Source organism: Macaca mulatta, chromosome 20, assembly GCF_049350105.2.
Source record: "Macaca mulatta isolate MMU2019108-1 chromosome 20, T2T-MMU8v2.0, whole genome shotgun sequence".
Taxonomy (NCBI): domain Eukaryota; kingdom Metazoa; phylum Chordata; class Mammalia; order Primates; family Cercopithecidae; genus Macaca; species Macaca mulatta.
Window position 1 is genome coordinate 60,155,424 of NC_133425.1, and position 16,082 is coordinate 60,171,505.

Genomic DNA, 16,082 nt, shown 5'->3' on the forward strand with positions numbered 1-16,082 from the left:
TATGCAAATCTTTAGGATCTGTTCTACTTTGCTGTGCATCTTAAGGTGCGGGTACAAGATTGTGGAGCCTCTGCAGCCCAGATACTTCAAGGACTACACAGAGCAGAGCCCCCTACTCACCTAGGTGGGACAGGTAGGCTGAGTGAGAAATAACTATTTGCTAGGACATCATGGCCAGAGTTATTATCATAGTCTGATGATACATCCTACAATCTCCATTGGTTAACAATGATCTCCATCTCCATAGTGTGAAAGAACAGGAGACACACTAAATGCCATGGAGAAGGGAGCTGAGTTTTAGGTATAGAGACAAAGCAGCTTCTAGTACCCATTTCTAATTGTGCCTTCAGGTATTCCCAACAGCCCCATTCCATATTCATGAAGTCCTATATTAAGGACCTCTCAAGATTGTGTTATAGATTTTTCACCTTGAGGGCACCACTTGACAATCAAAGTCAATATTTTAGTGCCCAGAGTGGCTCAAATAAGGCAAGCAAATCCTCTTTCTTTTAAATAATTTGCTCATAGTAAGCCTTAATTCAGTGATACTGTCTGTATATAGATGGGTACAATTAGAAACGAAACCCTAAAAATAAATGTTCCGATTTCTCCAAAGGAAAATTTGCTAAAGCAGTGTCAACTCCTTTATGATTTTATTTACTGCAGCCACATTCTAATACACTCTTCTCAAGATAATATTTTAAAAGCCAAAAATATTTTATCTACATTGTAGCTAATAATGTTATTAAAATGTATGACTTTTTAATTTTATCTTCCCACTATTACTTACTTTAAGTAAATTTGTTCTATAAGCAAAATGTAAAATAAAAATTAAAAATATGTACAGAGCACATTTGCTTAGATTAGCTGCGCTATTAACATGAATCAGCTCATAAGGAGAGAAAAGAAATGCTTTGCCCCGTTTTGACAAGAGCAAGTAGAGTGTGGGTGAATTCAACGGGGGAGGAAAGACATATAAATAACAATCTTTCAAACTTCTGTTCACGAATATTGTTTTTTGTCATCACAATTGCACAATGAAATATGAAAGTTCAATTTCCTCTTCATTTCCTTTTAATAAAACTTCTGTTCATTTCATTTCTGAGAGAAGATTGAATCTAAATTACTTTGACTTCTTTTGGCCTAACTTTGGTGATGCTACCAGACATGAAAAGGAGGCCTTTTTGAGCATCACCCACGGAAATAAAGAGGTACGGCTTCCATCTCTGTATTTAGCCCCGGCTCTTTCTCTTTTGCTATGTAGATCCTCTGCAAGATCAGTGAGTGCTGACTGAACATAATATTGCGATTCCTGCTCCACCTTTTAACCAGGCCGCTTGCAGAAAGAAGAAATCTACAAAAGTTCCCTTGTTGGGTTTTCCCAATCTATTCTACAACAAATGAATTTCTAATGATAGGTGAAAATGGAGTCCTCTTTGGAGAGGTGGCATTTGAATTTACGTATGATGTCAGAAATATTTTTGATGAACATTCACATTGCAGGTCTAATTGTGTTTCCAAAGATTATGTTGACGTTCTAACCCCAAGTAACTGAGAATATGACGTTACTTGGAGAGAGGATCATTGTGTATATAATTGGTTAAGTTGAGGTCACATTGGAATAGAGTGGACCCCTAACCCAATATGATTGGTGTCCTTGTAAAAAGAGGAAATTAGGACACAGAGACACACACACCAGAAAAATGTCATGTGAAAATTGGATTTATGCCCCCTCAATTAAGGAACTACCAGAAACTAGGAGACAATTCTGGAACAGATTCTTTCCTAGCACTTTCAGAAGAAGAATGGCTGCACCAACACCTTGTTCTCAGATTTCTAGCCTCCAGAAAAGAGATACAATAAATGTCTGCTATGTTACACCAGCCCTAGCAAACGAATACAACCCAGAATACCACAAACAACTCAGCCCTCAATGGTACCGTGTTTCCTATGACAAAAACAAACAAGCAAACATGAACTCCAGTTTTCTTTGGCAAGACTTTGAAGCTCTTTTTACCGAATGTATGTGTGTTTGTTCAGCCTAACACTTCTTTCACATAGTTTGACCTTCAAAACATCAAACCCTATTCTCTTAAAAGTACCTTCTTCTTTCACCTCAGGCCTTTGAAAATGGAATTCCCTCTAAAAATGATGGACCAGATGTGGTATCTGTACCATCATGTCCATAACAGACTCTGCTATTTTGTCATGGTAATTTTTAGCAGTGAGCCCAAATGCTATTGCAGAAACCTCCTCACCTGGGCCATCCATGCCAACATTGCTAATCATCTGAAATTGAACTTCAGTTTGAAGACCATCGAAAGCCATTTCTTAATATACAACCTTTATCTAATGCCTCCTGTGTTCCAGGGACTATGTTTCTCCATTGGGAGAAATGAAGGAGAGTTTTTCATCTTCCTATGGGAATCAGGAATGTTTACAGAGGACTTACACTTCTTCCCATTGATGAATTAGAGTTAACCAGGAAAACAAGAAGAAGTGCTATCTAGGCCAAAGGGAGAGATTCTTGTGTAAACACAGAGTCTGAAAGTTCAGGTTCTGTTATCATAACAATGGAGAAAAGAAAAGGACTAGGGTCAAAGCCTTGAGACCCACAGTGTTTAGAGGCAAGAAGTAAAAAGAAACTCAGAAAAAAATGATTGAGATCAGTGGTCAGTGAATAAGAAATAGGAGAAATGTACTGTCCTGTAACTCCCTCCAGCCTCACCCTAAAAAGAAGAGATGGGCTCTGCACAATCCAACTGAAAGACCAAGAAATATGGGGATTGAGAATTGGCCATTTGATTTTTGCAAAATGGAGATCACCATTGATTGCAGAAAATGCTATTTTGAGGGGACAATAGGACCCAACGGACAATAGGACCCAAGCCTGCTTGCAATAGATAAGAGAGTCATTGAAGTGAGAAAATGGAAACAATGATTGAGGAGGTGCGTGTTCAGATGTTTTAATTTCCCACAAAAGGACACAGAGAAAAAAAGACAGATGCTCAAGGGATTAATTGAATTAATATTTTTCCTTTATATTCCTTTAAGATGCAAAGCAAATTTGCACACTAACAAGTATAGGGAGGAAAGACATAACCATGCAGTAGAAATAAGTAACTATTTGAACAAAGTCCTTGAACAGTCCATGAGGATGGAATCCAGTGATTAAATTTGGAGTTAAGCTTGGATAGAGGCAGAAAGATTTGATCCATGGTAACAGGAGGAATGCAGTGAATATGGCTATAAATGCAAATAGCTAAATTTGGTAGAAGAAAGATGAGGTTGTTTTCATATACATATTATAGTGGTTTTTGTTTGTCCTCAGTGAAACAGTGATTAACTTCATCAAATGAAAGAGAAGAGAGAAAGTGGGCTTGGGGAGTTTGACATCCCCAGTAGAGAGTAGATAAATAGAGAGGTATAGTACAAGTATCTGGCAGTCCTGAATGTTCCTTACAAATGTCACATTCCCTCAGTGAGCACGGTTCTGTTTTTCTATTTTTTTCCAGTTATGTTCAGTGGTGATAGTCTGTCACACAGTAGGTAGAGGTTGAAATTTAACCATGATTAGGATTTAACCACACTTGTTTAATGATGGGAGGAATGGAAAAGAGAACGGATGATATATTTAAGAGAGTGAACTAATGGTGGTCTATGTTCTCTATATTAAGGATGATAGTAAACACATGAAGATATGTACAATGAAACATATTACTGTCAATGGATTGGAGGTCTCAGTAAGGTCAAAGAATTTCTGGATTGGGGGTAATAACATCAGTGATATAGAAAGACAAAGTGTTGAGAGGAGAGTGCTACACTTGAAATTAAGATTTTGCAAATGATGTGGTTATCAATGATGTCTCAAATATGATCATGGGCATGTGTTGCTGAGCTGGGAAATAATAGGCTGATAGAATATATTCAGAGAGTCATAAGATTGGAATATTGAATGAATAATTTATGTGAATATTGAACTTTCTAAGAAGAAAAAAGCAGCAATAGTGAATAATGGTGTATAGAGATCTAATGGTAAAAATATTTAATGAATGAGAAGAAGTGACTTGAAATTAGTATTTAATAAATAAAGGAATAGTAAGTAGAATGGTCTGATCTTATGAGCTTCAGAGAACTCAGGCTTTGGAGGAGGAGGGAAAATAAATGGTTTGAACCAGTAACAAAAATCAAGAGAGAGGTCCATCCCACTTAAAGACGCTATGGTAATCATGAGGTGAGAAAAAAACAAAAAACAAGAAAGCAGTTTGAAACTCTCCAAATACCACATTAAACACAGAACAACTAGATACACAACCCAAAATTAATAGAGAATATTCACAAAAATATTAGGTGACAAAGCATCACCACAAATGCTAAAATTCAATAGAGTAAGGAAAAAACACCAACAGCGACAAGAGCTTCATGGTACCTGTTTTGGAAGGAGAAAAACACCCAATAAGGCAACATTAACAAAAATTAGCCAGCAGATATCCACTAGAGGGCAGCACAGGAAACTAGGGGGGATCTGTACCTTTGCAGTAGGAGAGGTCCTATCTAGGGAAGTCCGAAAGGTAGGTGCAGCCCTGGCCCTGGGAACTTTCAAAACTGTCCTAGGCTTCTGGGAAGTTACAAGAACGAAAGTAAAGAGAAAGGCCAAAGTGCAAAGTGATAAAAGGTTAAAAATTAGAAGAAGCTCAACAGTAAGGCTCTGTATGTTTTAAAATTCATAAAAGAGAGAGAGGTGTAGCTGTGTGAAGTTAGAGCACCTCCCTGAACACTACTTCATTTAAAACATTTAGAAAAATGATTCTCATGAAATTTAGCCACCCAAAAATGTCAAAGTAAAATTCTATACAAAGATATTATAAGAGGAATGAGGGCAAGAAAAAAAAATAACATGCTTGCAGATTATGGAAAATAAATAAATAAACAGGAAAAGTAAGTATAAAAGCAGTCGACACTGTAACTGTTTCAAAGCAAGCTAAAAGACATTAATTAGCAAGTCATACAAGACATAAAACAAAAATAAATTAGAATTATAAAAAATAAACAATTATATTTTTAAAAATTAGAAACAAAAATATTTTAATATTGAAAATCAAGCAAGAAGAAACAGGAGAGTGGATAAACTCAACTTAAAATGCCATATGAAAAGTAAAAAATAAAAATGAAGACAATTTTAAAATTCAAAAAATTAAAGAAATCGATAAAAAGGAGAAAAGAAAAAGCAATAACTGTTGAAAATAGACAAAGAAAATTGAACACATGGAGACTAGGATTCCATGAGGAAGAAAATCAACTCAAAGGAACAGAATAAATCCTGAAAACTGTAATTTGGAACACAAAATCTGAAAACAAAGCAAATAGAAATGATGTGTTGAAAATATCAACCAAGAATCACCAACACCAAGGTATATTCTAATAAAATGATTGGACTTTCAAGAATAAGAAAAAGTTCTTTGAGTGTCTAGAAATAAATGATAAATGGTTTATAAGAGCTATATAAGCTAAAATACCTCAGAACTTCACACTGATGTCTACAGTTTAAAGACTAAAAAGCTTTACATTAACCTCTTCTCTGTAAGATCTGTATCTTCTTTTCTCCATACTAAAAACTGTGTATATATACACACACATATACACACATACATGCATGTATATGTATGTAGGTACATACACTACATACAATGTATATATCTATACATTATATATACATGCATATATGCGTGTAAATGCTTATTATGTATATAATGTATATATACATTATATACACATATGCATACATATACATGCATATAAACATACACATACATATGTGTCCGTGTATATATACATATACATGTATATATAAACACATGTATATTATCTATATATATTACATATTATCATAGTATATAGAGAGAAGATGCACATATAGTGACATATGTATGTGTGTATATGATGTGTATGTATGATGTGTGTGTGTCTTTGTGTATACATACAATGTTAACAAGAAAACACTGAGAAAATATTGTACTCATCTGATTTTTTCTGAGGAATCTACAGATAATGAACTTCAGACAACCAAAATAATTGGAAAGACACCACTCCTTATGCTGATGTTTTTCTGGTTGTTTGGTTATCTGAAGCTTGTTACCCAGTAGATTCCTCAGAAATAGATCAGATGAGTACAATATTCCCTTAGTGCTTTCTTGTTGATAACAGCTTGTCTGTATTTGTTATACCTGAAAGCCAGTTTTGCTGGATATAAAATTATTGAAGCTTACATCTTTCCTTTGAGTATATGTGTTACTCTCTTTTATCCTTGCATAAAGTGTTGTCTTCAAGAAGTCTGATGATGATCTATTTTCTTTCTCTGTAAGTCATCACTTTTTACCCTTTGTCACAACAGCAATGGATAGTCCTCACATAAGGCTGTGTTCTTGAAAGTTATTTCTCAGAAATAAAAACTAGAGCTGGAAGAAATATGTTATCTCAGTTCTGGTGCAGAAAATGTACAGGATGTACTGGGAATATCAGCTCACACTCTGGTATGACAAGATATCAAGGAAGGCCATTAAAATCATGTCCAAAAAGATTTAAGGCCCAACTTGAAGAGGCTCCCAATGCCCAAAGATAAAACTATAAGAGTTTTCATGATGATATTAACCTAACTGCGATGGACAGAAGAACACATTGAGCTGTATCATGAGTATGTGGTCAGCACAATTCAGATTGGATTATATGTCAAATGACCTGGGTTTTTAATCACATAAAATATAGGGAAAGAAAAGGGATGGAGAAGAGACCTGTACATAAAAGACAGACTTAAAAGATATGTCAAATTAAGAAAAAATTGGCAATAAAAAATTACAGTGCCTGGGGATGCATATGTGGATCATAAAAGTAGAAACCACAAGAAAGTGATTGCTATAAAAGTCAGGATAATGGTTACTTACGGTAAGAAAGAGGGTTTGTAATTGGACCGGGCGTATGAAGAGTTTCTGGAGTGATTACAAAGTTCTCTCTGTGAACTGGATAGTATTCATCTTGTAACAATTCACTAAGTCATGCATTTAACTTGTGTGCTTTTCTTGACCTATATTTTATCATGGAAATATACTTTCTAAGTTCTTGAAAATATATATTTGAAGTACTTGAGAAAGCTACAATGAAGTAGCATCCTCATCAGAGTCCATTCAGGTTACAGTTAGAGCAAGACAGTGAAGAAAACATTTGGAGACAAGTAAGGCAGTGGAGATTTGCTGCTGACAGACTGTGAGTTCCCAAGGGTGCAGTGAAGAGTTGTGCGTTGGTTGTCATATGTCAGGGTGCATCGCGTTCACCTGGAGGACATGTAAAACACAGATAGCTCCACCCCAACCCAGAGCTTTGGATTTTGTGAGACTGGGTAAGGTCTTAGAATGTGCATTTTAACTAGTTTCCAGGCAAAGCTGATGTTGCTAATCTGAAGATGACTCTTTGAGAATCACTGGGTTAGGGGATCAGGAAGAGAGGGGAACTTGAGTTAGATTAATGGCTCTGTGGACAACCAGAGGCCTTGCGACTAAGGCAGGCAGAGATAAGAGACATCATGAAATTGGTTCTAATGGTGTCTTCTAGACAGGTGTGTAAAAAAGCTATCAATATAGTACAATCTGTTTGTTGGGAATGTTTCTGAAAACACTGAGTAAAACGACAGAATTGGCCATGACCAGAGGTGATCACCAGAGTGCCAGACCCCTACAGCGTCAACTTGAGTCTTTGGTGGATCAACATCTCAAACCGACTTGTAAACTCATCTTCAGCACAATAGTAAATAAGCCTTGCTTTGACATTTGTAGTTGTGAGGAGGCTAAGACAAGGCTGGCATTAGGAGAGTGGTAGACCTCTCTTGAATTCAGTTACCTCTCTGTGTTTGAGATGCAGTCTTGTTTTTATTCAGGTCCATCACAGCATTCTCCAGCCTTGTTAAAGAAACAGGCATTTAGGATTCCTATGTGACTACAGGTCCCAGCTTACTAATTACTTACTACTGATCACTTACAATTTAATTTGTCTTAACTTTCTAGGTTCCCATTTTAGAATAATAATGATTTTCACTATTGATGGTAGGGTAAAAGTGAGTAGAGTAGCACATGTATGACTCTTGGCAACATTGGCTCAAATGTTTATAAAAATCCTGCAAGACTGGTAATACCAGTGTCATAGAAAGAAAATGAGAATCTCATGGAATTTAAAATGGTTGTTAAAGTTTTCATACATGATTACTGAGAAAAGTACTGATGATAAAGCCAGTTCTGTCTAATTTCAAGTCATTCAGTTGATGTCCTGCCTTTAGAATCCAAATAGTAGAACAACACAGTGAAAACCACAAGACAGGTAATACTGTCTTCATATTACAGATGAGGAAATTGAGTCTTAGAGAAAGTAGCTGGGTTCAGATTATGCAAACAAACAGGTAGATAGATGGGTATTTATATAAATGGAAACACTTACTGCACATATCCAATGTGACTAGCATCTCTCTGTGCATTTTTCTACAGTGTACTCCCATTAAACCTCACCTCCAGAAAGCATGAGTTAGGTATTCAAATACTTATGAAACAGATGGAAAACAGACTGACAGAGGTTTATCCAATGTCACTCAACTAGTCCTTAACTATTACTACATTTGCTTTACTGATAACTTAATGAATGGACTTGAACCTCATTATTTATTCTGTCTATGCTGTTCTATCCTCACTCAGACCTTTTGCCCACAGTCAGCTCTCTGAAGTTCTCTGACCTTGAAAACAAAACAAAACAACAAAAAAGCAAACACCCAAAACCTTAGAACCCAACTCATTTTATGATCTTAAAAAAATTACCTCCCGATTTATTTTAGCTTTAAGATTTTCTGTGATTAGGTTTATTTGGAAGAGAGGTTGAGGCACTGGGCAATGGAAATCAAGCAATGCCTCCAAGCATAATTACAATTTGCTTACTTAAAGGAAAACCCACCAAAGCCAATGAACACAGAGGAAAAAGACAAATCACTATCAAAGGATGCAACTCAGGTAGGAACCAATTCAGAACTTACTGCTTGTGTCAAGGTAATCAATAATATTTATCCTCAGGAGCAGAAGAAAATCTGATCTGCAGCAAGGATGACCCAGGAGAAAACAGTCAAAAAATTCCTACATTGTGAATTCTGGGAAGACTCTCAGGACGTAAGATCTTCCGCTAGATAACAGGGATCTTTTAAAAGTCAATTTTGTACTTATAAATATTCAATCCATTCCTTTGTTCATTCATTCATTCTCTTAACTATTGGTAGCCTAAGTTGGTGGAAGGGGCACAGGGTATGACATAGCAGAGATTAAGATTTAAGACCTGACTTTACCATTTACTGGTTTTGAACAAGTTACTTCTAATCATGAGTCACAATGTTCTTAACTGAAACAACAGATCCAGTAATACCTGTGAATTGCCTTGAGGGTCCGATGAGAGAATACAGACAAGGTGATTTAGCAGTCCATAAATATTAGCTATTAGTAATATTATTACATAAGCCATTTCATTATGTGCATCTATTACAATGACTGAATTTTTCAAACTAAACTTTATCCTCATGTTCGAACTTGCACGAAGGTTCTCATGGGGAAGATGAGAGAGAAAACATTAAGATCAAAAATATTTCAGAAAATGCAAGAGAGAAGGTCCCTGAAGCTCTGGCCCTTGACCCATTATCACTGGCTGGAGGACATGATGCCTGCCTGATACGTTTGCTGTAATTAGTACTGAAAGAGTCCCTGGGGACTGCAAATGAGGCTGCTGAATCCACTTTCCTGTGTGGCTGACTTCCATGAGTTTAGGCCGTTGGCCAAAGGAGGCAGATCTGGAGGGGCACATGCTTTTCTCAGGAAGAAGTGAACAGATGAAAAGGAGAAAGGAAGGGGATGTCAGTGGACTTCCTAATGAGGTCCCTTCTTGTTGTGAGCCCTCTGGGCTGAGGAATTACTGTGCAGATCATTTGCTAATGAGCACAGCCTTAGCCACAGAATGACCTTTAAATGTTCAAAGAATTTGGGATAATTCTACAGAGTGCCTTCCCTGACTTGGTGTGCTGAGAAACAAGGCGACATATTTCAAAATGCAAGTCCTAGGAAAGACAATGGTACTAAAAGGAAACTCAGGAAACAATGTTAAACTGTAAATTATTTTCTTTCTTTAAAAAAAATTTTTTAGAGACAGTGTCTTACTCTGTCACCCATGCTGGAGTACAGTGACGGGGTCGTGGATCTCTAGATCCTTGAATTCCTAGTTTCAAGCCATCTTTTCCCCCTTCAGCCACCCAAAGCGCTGGGGTTACAGGCATGAGTCACCAAACCCAGCCTAAAGTCTGTCTGTCTGTCTATCTATCTATCTATCTATCTATCCATCCATCTATCTATCTAAATATCATAAACACACACACACACAAACACATATATTTATACACATATATATACACATATATATGCATATATGTCTTTTTTAAACCAGGTCTGGCGCCCTATTGCATGATCTCAGCTCACTGCAACCTCTACCTCCGAGGCTCAAGCCATCCTCCCACCTTAGCCTCCCGAGTAGTTGGGACTACGGGTGCATGCCACCACACCCAGCTAATTTTTGTATTTTTTGTAGAGACAGGGTTTTGCCATGTTGCCAAGACTGGTCTTGCAGTCATGAGTTCAAACGATCCACCCACCAAGGCCTTCCAATGTACTGAGATTACAGGCGTGAGTTATCATGCCCAGCTAGGTGTATGTTATTAAGAAAGGTTATGGAAATTCACCCTTTGTACATGCCAGTGGGTTTCCGAGAGATAGCTCTTCCTCAGAAATCCATGATTAGCACCTGTTCAACTCTGGCCGAATTGCCACTTTCTATGACCCACCCCAAGTAGTTAAATACTGAGGAGGGATTTTCTTCTTTATTCATGGCCGCTTAGTGAATACTAAATAGATACAGTGCTGAGAGTTTATATTGCTCCTTCCCTCTACACTCCTTTTCTCATTGCTTCCTTCTTTTGAATTGCATACATCTTAGGTAGCATATTAGAAAAAGATGTAAAACATATCAAAGCAATCTCTAAATACCTTTCCTAACATTGACGAATTTCTCATTAGAACCGGATATCTGGATCATCTTATTTCTAATTCATTTTTATGAAACACAAATGTATGCACACATCCACTTTGACCTTTTATGTTCAACTTTTTGGTAAGAGAGAAGGCATTTTTCATGGTTCTCTAAGTGCTTGCAAGTTTATCAGCAAACCATGCACATTCAATCACGCTCTCCTAATGAACTGCTGCTGTCAGTTTAGTTCTTATAAACACACAAGTGAGGCAACATAGAGAGTGGTGATTCCTGAGACCAAGTCTGTGATACCCCAGGGTGTCTCCAAATATTTCCAGGTGGGGCTTGAGGATGTCATGAAATTTTCTGATAGAACTAATTTTAATCCACTTTAATTTGCAAAATTGCAGTCCACGAAACACTTTGATTAAGAAGGACATTTCAGAAAATCAAGTGAGTCACAGTAGGGTATTGCAAATGGAAAAACAAACAAACAGAAATCTTTGGTATAGAAATTCATAACGAATTACATTCTTTTCTGCTTTTTTTTCCACAGAGCATGTGGCAGCTCCTATCGTGATCCCAATAGTTGCATAGGTACTAAGGTGTTAAGCAGAAGAAAATAAAGAAATCCAATATTTATTGAGAATTTTGAAGGTGCAAAGGTGTAAGACAAGTTTTGCATATTGCACTCATATCATCCCTAAAACATCCTTATGAGGTGGAACCATTTTACCAAAATGGTGGACTATTTTACCAAAAAGGAAACTGAGGGCTTAGAATGACTAAACAATAACCTATCAACCCAAAGTTGATAAAGCATGAAGCCAGAATCTAAGCTTGGATCTTCTCATTCCAGAGCCCATATTTTTTTTATTAATGTTTTCATAAAAAGCATATGAAGCCCCAAAATGGCAGCATAGTCCAGTTGAGAAGAAAAAACACTTGACAACTCAAGGACAATTAAATAAATACAATACAATATAAGAGCATCAATTTTTCTTTTAAAGAAATAAAAGCATATTAGATGTTAATGTAAACTAGTGGAAAATAAACCAAGGTTTCGTGGACTAGTATGCTTAAGACCTTGGATAATTAGTATAAATTGGAAAACACAGAGAATAGAAATGGCATTGTAAATCAAGGAAAAGGTAGGGGCAATTAGTTGGATGTAAAAAAGCCCACCTTGGTTACAGGGAGCTTGGGTTGCCCAGAGTGGCCAATTTGTGTAGAGCAGTAGTAGGGAATCTGTCTTATTAAGTCGAACATGGCCAGATTCAAGACCTGTGAAACCTTGGAAGACAGTTGACTCTCACTTCATCTAGTTGTTTTGTTTTATTGATGTTGTTGTTTCTATGTATGTATTGCCTACCTATTCTGTGTCAAGCATTAGAGAAAGCCAGTTAAGAGCCTTGTGGTAGGTGGAAATTTATTGTCTGTGTTCTAGTTCTAGCTTAATCACTGCAATAGTCCATTTTCACCTTGCTGATAAAGACATACTCAAGACTGGGAAGAAAAAGAGGTTTAATGGACTTACAGTTCCACATGGCTGGGGAGGCCTCACAATCATGGTGGAAGGCAAGGAGGAGCAAGTTACATCTTACATGGATGGCAGCTGCAAAAAGAGAGCTTGTGCAGGGAAACTCCCAATTTTAAAATCATCCGATCCCGTGATACTTATTCACTATCACAAAAATAACACAGGAAAGTCCTGCCCCCATGTTCAGTTATCTCCTACTGGGTCCCTCCCACAACACATGGGAATTATGGAAGCTACGAGGTAAGATTTGGGTGAGGACACAGAACCAAACCATATCAATCACATACCTATTATAAAACAGGTTACTAAGCCTTCGTTACATATCTGTAATCAAGCAGGTTACCTGATCCAAAATGTATTCATACATTAAAATGATACCATAACACGATATTGATATAATTGTTATAATTTATAGCCCTGATCTTTTGACAGAATGTCAGACCTTTAATTCAGCTGTCTATTTGACATCTCCATTACAATTCAAACTTATTTTGCCACATAAAACTCTTGATTTCATTTTATTCATGAAACAAAACAACACAAAACAGAAAACAAAACTTTATCATCCCAAGTTTTTTCCCATCTTAGCAAGCGCCATACTCATTTAGTTAATTTTTCAAAGCAAAGACCTAAGACCCATCATTAATTTGTCGTTTCATTACACTCAGCATCCAATCCATCCACAGGCCTGTCAACTCTTCCTTCACATTCCATCTAAAATTTTTTCACTGTTTCATTTTTCTCCATCTCGAGAACTATCAGATTACTCCAAACCACCACCATTGTTTTTTTTTGGCTTATACTACTCCCTTGGACACAAAATTGGGTTTCTTCTTTCAATCTTGACTACTTCTGATCAATCAATTATCCAAAACATAGCCAACATGCCCTTTGAAAAAAACATAAGGCAACATCTTTAAGAGCTTTCAGTGTCTTCTCATAATCCTTAGAATGAAATTGTATTAGTCGTTCTCAAGCTGCTAATAAGACTGGGAAATTTATAGAGGAAAGAGGTTTAATTGACTCACAGTTTCACATGGTTGGGGAGGCCTCACAGTCATGGCAGAAGATGAAGGAGGAGCAAAGACATGTCTTATATGGTGGCAGGCAAAGAGAAGCTCTGTAGGGGAACTCTCCTTTATAAAATCATCAGATCTCATAAGACTTATTCACTATCACAAGAATAGCAGGGGAAAGACCCTCCCCCATGATTCAATTACCTTCTGCCAGGTCCCTCCCAGGACACATGGAAATTATGGGAGCTACAATTCAATATGAGATGTGGGTAGGAACACAGCCAAACTGTGTCAGAAATCTGAATCTTATTTCTTGACCTCAGGCCCTAAATGGTGTTTTTCCTGTTTTTCTCCAATATCATTTATTAACCCATATATTTTCCCTCTCCATGCTTCAGACATACTGGCCATTTTCCTGTTTTTCAGGCTTGCTGAAGTCATTCCTGCTACTTTGGGGCCTGGGTACTAGCTGTTCTCGCTCCCTAGAATGTTAATCCCTTTGATCTTTGCATGTCTGTCACTTTCTTGCCATTTAAGCATTAACACAAATGTTTTGTCCTCAGAGAGGCTTTCTCTGTGCCCAACTTAAAGAGGGAGGCCAGTTGTTGTCTATCAAATAATCTCCTTTAGTTGATTGCATTGTACTTAGCATTATTAAGCTTTTTTCTTACATATGTCTTAGACAGTTCTTGTATTTCTTTTTTCTCTGACTTCACTAGAATAAAGCTGCATGAGGAACAAGAGACTTTGCCTTCTTTTTCACTACTTTGTTCCTACCCATAGCAGTGCATCTGGCACTCAGCACTTGCTCAACAGATACTTCCTGCATTAATAAAATAGCAAACCAATGGTCAAATAGGAGTTTTTCATTAAGAATGTACTTTTTTTATAGGCAGGCAGAAATTATATGCAGGCTTATTTGAGTAGGGCATGACTTGAATTTGGACATAATTTGAGTGGCTATATAAGAAAGATAAAATAGTGGATTTGGTACACTGGGCTCAGAAACAATGCAGCAAATAAAAAAAAGCTGGAGAGAAATATCATAGAGAAATTTGGAAACATTCAGTGACTGATTACTTTGAAAGGTTTCTGCTTTCTGGCCTAGAACTCATGTAAGTATAGAAAGTTTAAGGTGGAGAGATTCCATTTGGCAGGAATACCAAAGATGATGCCCCTTAGAATTGACATGGGGCATTGAAAGAAAGATATCCTGTAGGAAATTTATTGACTTCACACTTTGGGAAGATCCAAACACAAGGTACTGATTTTGGCAAGTGTGGTAAATAGAATTATTATTCAAAAATATGCACCCATTTCCCATGATTCTGTATGGAGAATGGATTTCTCTGCACCTTAATTTTGGACCAGTCATGTGACTTTTTAAGAGAAAATACAGGATGCAAGAAGTTGGAAATGTGATTGGAAAGTAGAGGTTTTCCTCTTATGCTTCTGCTTTGAGAAGCTTAGCTGCTGTTCTAAGAATGATGAAGGATATATGAGAAATATTGGATCTAACCTGCAGCCTAAAGCCAAGCCCAGCTGAATTAAATCTAAGCCAACTGGGCTGGGCGCGGTGGCTCAAGCCTGTAATCCCAGCACTTTGGGAGGCCGAGACGGGCGGATCATGAGGTCAGGAGTTCGAGACCATCCTGGCTAACACGGTGAAACCCCGTCTCTACTAAAAAATACAAAAAACTAGCCGGGCGAGGTGGTGGGCGCCTGTAGTCCCGGCTACTCGGGAGGCTGAGGCAGGAGAATGGCGTAAAAACCCGGGAGGCAGAGCTTGCAGTGAGCTGAGATCCGGCCACTGCACTCCAGCCTGGGCGACACAGCGAGACTCCGTCTCAAAAAAAAAAAAAAAAAAAATCTAAGCCAACTGAACCCCAACCAATGTGAAGACATCTGAGCAAGAATAAATAATTGATTTTTTCAATACACTGAGTTTTGGACTGACTTTTTAAGCAGAGTTGTGGCAAGGTATGACTGATAAAGATTACCAAAAAAGATAAGAGTGAAAACTGTTTTTAAAAAACGAACTTGCTGAATAATAAAGCATAGAAAATTGTAAGCAAATAAGTAATGATAGAGTACTGAAATATTTCATTTGAAAATATTTAGTAATTGTCTTCATTCATCTTGATATAAGTTCTCCATTCTAATATTATTTTAATTCTTTCACTGATTCACTTTTGTATTTATTCATGTATTCAAAAATATACATTGACTGATATAGGCATTTATATGCCAGGATTATAGCAGAAGTCAAACTACACTGTACATTATAGTCTCAATATCCAGAATGTCTAATAAACTTTTCTGCAAACTCTTCTAAGACGGATAACTATATCTTCAGACTGTCTACCATGCATCAGATCTGTATTTCAAAATATCGGCATTACCTCCTGAATGCCCCAAAGGTGTCTTAAACTCAACATATC